The following is a 6,519-nucleotide window of genomic DNA, read 5'->3' on the forward strand; positions in this document are numbered from 1 at the left end:
TAAGTTGGGTTTCCGGATGGTGCGCAAGATTAGCGTATTCCGGGGCCAAGTATTTAAAGTTTATGCAGCTGCTAACCTTGTGCGTTCTGTCTCCCTTGCAGGTTCGGCCTGACGGCGCTTGATGGCGAGCGGTTATCTGAGGACCTGTCAGCTGCCCGATGGGTGGATCCGTGAGGATGCTAAGCCGGAGGATGTCTCCCGTGCTGTTTGGCGTTCAGAACAGGTAAGGATGCGAGGTGCTGCAGGCGTTGGATTTGCAGAGACGGGTCAGGTTAAGATGTGTGTGGAAGCTGCAGAGTTGGAATCAGGTAAGCGGTGCTACGCGCGATGGCATGGCTGAACTCAGGTAAGATGCGCACTGCAGCTGCAGAGTTGGAATCAGGTAAGCGGTGCTACGCGCGATGGCATGGCTGAACTAAGGTAAGATGCGCACTGCAGCTGCAGAGTTGGAATTAGGTAAGCGGAGCTTCCAGTGATGGCGTGGCTGAACTCAGGTAAGATGCATGCTGTAGCAGCAGAGTGGAGATCAGGTTAGCTGCGCTTCGAGCGATGGCATGGCTGGACTCTGGTAGGTGCGCGCTGAAGATGGAATTCCAGAGACTGAAGAGAAGCGTGCAGAGCTGGAAACAGGTAAGAAGCTGTAGACGGCAGTAAGCGCTACGCTGCATACAGCAGACCAACGTGAAGCGCCAGCATGCAGGTGGGGCTGGTTTATATAGCCTGGCCCCAGCCACTCCCCTTAAACCCCGCCTTGTGGTCCCACCTTACCACTCCCTCAGACTTCTGCACGTGCTTCCAATGCTTTTGTATGGCCACGCTCGGCCTGGAGGCACATGCCTTAGGCACACTGTGCAGAGCATACTTTCAAATGAGCCTAGCGCCAAAGGTGCCAGGACTGGGTCCATGTGGACCATGTAGGGCATAAAGGTAATGGCCCTTGACCAGTGGCCATAACAGAGGCCCTCAGGCGACACTTGTGCGTGAAAAAGTCTGTGGATGCACCAGGGGCCACCGGTAAGTGATGCAAGTACTCACCGACCCTCAACACTCTGGACCAAACTTCGGCAGTCAAGTCCAGTTTGTTCGCAGATTCGAATCCCGCAGTTGCACGTCTCTGAAGCTTTCAGGGGCTGCGTTTCCGGGACCTCAGTCTGTGGTGGGACAGTGGCGATTTCTCAGCTTCTGGTGAAGGGATCGGGCCAGGTCCACTGCAGCTCATCTTAGGGCAAAGGGGGGCACAGCAGCAAGGTACCCACGAAGTTCATCACCACAGCTGGGCGACACAGTGACCACGTATGCTCGGTTCATGTGGACTCTCCCAATTCCAGACCTGGGAATGCTAGGTGTACGAAACTTGGCAAGAGAGTGCCTTATGCCCAGAGCTTACAGTTTCCAAAGGCTCAAGTCGAAACTCAAAACAGTGGCGGTTCCAGGGCAAAGGTCCCGTACGAGCTGGCCAGTTCACTGGGCGGTCCAGTAACACTTCTGAAAAGGCTAGTTTGCAGGTTAAGCAGGAGGTGCCGAGAGTAGTTAGTCCCACTTCTCCAACTGGTCAAAGCCCCCTTACAGGCCTTCTATGATCGATGCAAAACAGGGGCTCCAACAGGACAACAGCGGGGTCAGGGTGCCAAACCTACCAGCGGTTCCACAGATCTGCTTCAGTGGTACAGGATACTCGGCTTCTTTACTAAGTTTGGTGTGAAAGTAGAAGATCGACCTGGCATGGGTCCAAGGTGCCTTCTCTTATAAAGAATCTCCTTCGCACCAAAATGAAGGGATACCAATAGGAGATCTGCTCACATTCAGCCATCCGAGACGTGGACCAATCACGGACCATGGTGGTCCCAATCATACTCAGCACACCAGACATCCTGGCACCCAGGATGTGTATTGGAACTGGACAGCTCCAGCCCACATCCTGGGCGCGCACACGCAAGGCATGTAGAAGCCCTCCAAACCTTTGGTTTGCGCGGGGGTCTGCATGACCAAATAAGGAATTTCCCCAGGTATGCTCTACCTAGGGAAGGCAAAGGGACGAAATGGCCAAAGGACATCGTGGCATGGCCATTTTAGGCACTGGCCAATGTCCTGGGCCAAAAGCAGTAAACGTGGTTTAGACCATAGAAAAGAGCGAAACATGCTTTAAAAGTAACTGTTGCCACCAGCCCTGTCCTGGCCACACTTGTACACACACCAAAAATCCTACGAGGGTGTCTAGGGCCTTCAAAATGCAAAAGAGACCTCAGCCACTGTACTGTAGGGTACATTGTGCACTGATAACATTTTACTAAGAAATAGCAACAAAGTGAAAGACTAAGGTAAACAAAGTCTCCCAGTACTGACAGTCTGAAGGGCATGTCAGTTTCCCCATAACAAAATGAGCAAAAGCCAAGTGGAGTGCAGCACATGGCTGGGCTCCACTGGCAAAGTCAGACTAGGATGGTCAGACAACAGCAAAAAGTTGGGGGGTTTACAACTGCAGGGAAAATTACCCATAGATGGAAATCTTTCCTAACACCCAGAGACTGTGCAACTTCTGTGGAGGGGTTTTGCCACATGTAGGGCCGTGTCCAGCAGTAGGGGGGCAGTGTGGTTGGACATTATGCCAACGTCTGCAGGAGCTTGTGGGTGTCAATCACTGTGGCCAGCGAGCCTGATCCATGGAGAAACAGGTGGACTGAAATTGCCACCAACATAGCACTCATTGCGGAGGACGCCGGCTGGCCGAAAGAGGACGGTGGACCGAGAACGAAGTGTTGGCACTAGTCGAGTACGAGTATGATGTTGAAGAGCTGTTCTTCATGACAGAGCAACCACATGAGCCTCCGGCAATCGATACAGGTGGTGGGGCGTAATACCAACTGTTAGGCAGAAACCTGTGCAGTTCTCTTAGGGACCACTGCAAAAGCCTTAGAGTTAGACAGTATATAGAGTATACACATTAGGTACCCAAATACAGTAGCACAAGCAAACACTGACCAGAGCTTTGGTATAAAAGTATATAATTATTTATTTAAAAACACACTTGTAAAAATCCACTAACACTAATATGGCAAGCAAGTTCAAAACACAGTCACTATCAATATATATACATCCCCAATTACTTATTGAACAAGTCTTAGTTAAAACACCACTTATTTGCAGACAGAGGTGAGCGCTTAACCTAAAATGGCACTCCAATAAGTTAGTTAAAAAGGGAGGGAAAAGGCAGAATTAGAAAGTACACAATACCAACACTTTTAAAAGAACCACAGCAAGGCAAGAAAGTCAGAGTCTACTGTAGAGCAAGAAAGTTCATAGGCCAGGCCCACTCTTGGAGAGCAAGGCGGAATGTGTCCAAGATCACACAGTTGAATTGTACTTTAAAAGTGTTTGCAGATAGTTTAAAAGGAGTTGAATCAGTTCTGAAAAAGTTATTTAGCAGGTCCCAGGTCACCCCAGGATAGAGAGTCAAGGATTTACGGGACACCTTGAACAGTCTGTTGTAAGTGAGACCAGGCGGAACACAGTACCTGAAATTGTGAGAAAGCTCCAGCAGGGCCAGTTGTTCCTGGCAGCGGGTGCAAGTCGGTGCTTCGTCCAGGGGAAGAGAGGATCTCGACGTGGAGGAAAGCTGGAGGTCGTTGTACTGCCAGGGAAGAAACCAGTTGCGGAGTTTCCCAGTTAAAAGGTACTACCCTTTTATTCGCGGTAGTGGTGAAGCGTGGCTATCCGGCCGCCGGGATGCTTGGCACGGGCGATTCGTCAACGAGACGATCCAGGAAGACGAAAAAGAGGGCGAACTGGTTATCCCCACCAGTTCAAAGGAAGAAGACTCTCCGGGATGAAGATCTTCTCTGTCATCGGGAAGTGGTGAGGCGGTTCAGCAGGGCTCCACCGGTGGTGTCGTCGTTGCAGGTCGGCTCAACTTCTCCCTCTTCGGATTCTTTGGTCCTGTGGCGACTTCTGAAGTTCCAGTCCCCAAAGCCCTGCTTTTATGCAGAAAACCCCCATTCATCAGTCCTAGCTGTCACTCAAACATGCTAAGTGGTGAGCCGGGCGGCTCACCACTGGACCAATCACACAAGAGTGCGACTTGAGTTGCCGAGGCAACTCAGTCCAGGGTGCCTAAACCCCCCCCCCACACATCCTGTAGACCCAGACAGAGTGGCACCACTGTTGGAGGCTTCTGAGCAGAAGCCCGCCAAAAGTGGAACAAAGGGCTCGACTTGGGTTGGAGTTACAGAGGCGAACACAAACGCCATTTTAAAACCGAGTCCTGGCAAAAAGACCCAACCAGGGAATAATTATTAAATAAATAACCCGGCGGTATCTTTAACATTGCACCAAAAAATGTGGTGCGTTTTAAATAAATGGGAAAATCCCATAGGAAATATTCCGGTGGAATATTTCGCGTGGTAACCACTGCCACCAGCCAGAAACTCGATGAGGGGGGACTGCACAGTGCCTCCTCGAAAAACAGACCCAGGGGCAATCTAATTGCCCCTACCAGTACTTCCACAATATGATGGTTTGTACTGGTTCTGTTCACAATTTAAGACTAGTAAAGTCAATGGTGACTTTACATGCCCTGGGAGACAGTAGTCAGTCTCAGGGCATGGAGTCTATGTTTGGGGGTCACTATGACACCCCTGTGTTACTGCACTGAGGCCCAGGGCCCACCAGAGCAACAATGCGTGGGTACAAGTCTATCTAGCTGTGTCAAGCAAACTGTGGGTGGGTTAATGTTATGTGTTCCTACTCTTGGCATGCGATGTTTTGACTAAAGCATGCTACCGTGCGGTCATGTGTTGCTGCTTCAGTGATCACAGCACGTTTCTAAGATGGCTGTGATCACGTGTAATACCTTAATATAAGGGGCAAGTGGCTTCGCTTGCCAGTTGCTTACACCTTCAAGCTGGCTCCTGCGTGTTACTGTATTACAGTCACTGAAGCTGGGCCCGGCCTCCCTGGAGCCCTTAACACAGTTAAACAACAGAGTGCTTTAAACTTGCATACAGACTAGGCTCATTATCGATGTGTACACAAGGTTCAGAGTGGTAGCACATACTAGATAGGCACGTGTCAGCAATGATTGCTGATAAGTACAATTGCTGCGCCTCATAGCAGTTACAGGAGACACACTGTATGAGCAATATGCATCCAGTAGTTTTTGAGGGGCAACCAAGATACTGAGTGGTGTAACCCAGATTGATAGGGCTCCCTGCAAAATATCTAGTGGGGGTCCCCTGGTCTGTCCACCACATCAACTCTTTTGTTTTGCTATTGTCACCCCGAGTGGGAAGGGTATGCCCAGACGTGGGTCCCTTACCTCCTGGGCCTAGAGACCCAAGCTACTCCTCACTGATGACGCCCAACAAGGCTGAAACATGTCTGGGGATGCTTGTGGTCTCGCGCAAAAGGGATGTGACCTAGCAGTTCGGGCTGGACTACCCCTTTGGGGGTGGGACCAAGCCTGATTTGCATATGGTTTTTCCCCTTTTGTAATGGCTTGGCAGGAGAAGAACGATGGTCTGGAGGGTTACCCAGAGCAATGGCAGAGGTCAAGATTTATTCTAAACCTTCCAGCCATCAACTCTTTTGTTTTGCTATCACCACCAGAGGCATACATACGTCTTGGGCTAATATAGGGGTCTGCACCACAGCATTCCCGTTGCGCCACTGTTGATGTGATTTGACCCTTCTGCCACAAAACAGACAAACACAGCTATGGAGACAAATTAGGAAACAGGTTTTTTCCTGCTTTGCTACACATCCTCCCCGTTTCTGGGTCAGCTTTGCAATGCATATAGTCTGCCCCCTCCATCATACAACTCAGGGAGGACTCTGCGAACCTCTCTTCAAAGAACATCACACCACCTTCCTTCTCTCCCCCGGAATGTGATGGAACGTTTTATTAGGCATTGAAAGTAAGCGATAATAAAACTCCCCTTCTAAAGCTTAGTTACAGCTATGTTCTATTCATAAGCACTATGTATGTCCTTCACTGAAGTCCTGTTAAAACAAGCATTGGCACAGCCAACAGTTGTGGGTTGTTATGCATATATTTACACATTTCTAGTAGTAAATTACTATTCGGCTCTGCCCAAATACTTAGGCCCACTATTCGGTATTCAGCCGAATAGTAACTGTACTATTCGGTACACCCCTAGTATAGGGGGACTCAGTGAAGTTTTGGAGGAAGCTTCCCATCTCGTTCATGGGGAGGGTGGCTCTCTGTAAAATGGTGGTGCTCCCCAGACTGCTATATTTCTTCATAAATATCCCATATGTCATTAAAAAAGTGTTCTTCAGAATGTTAGATAGGATGCTAGGGGAGTTACTATGGCACACAGGGCGGCGCCGAGTAGCCATGACTCTGTTACGACGTACACGGGAAGACGGGGGACTGAATATTCCAGATTCCGAACTCTTCTTTATGGTGGCATAAGTGCAGTCTATAGCCCACTGGAACACGGCCCGGGGGCACTAGGGGGACACGTTTAAGGGGCTATTAAGAGGAATTGCAGGAGATGGACA

This window comes from Ambystoma mexicanum, chromosome 11, assembly GCF_040938575.1.
Source record: "Ambystoma mexicanum isolate Mex_15411 chromosome 11, UKY_AmexF1_1, whole genome shotgun sequence".
Taxonomy (NCBI): Eukaryota; Metazoa; Chordata; class Amphibia; order Caudata; family Ambystomatidae; genus Ambystoma; species Ambystoma mexicanum.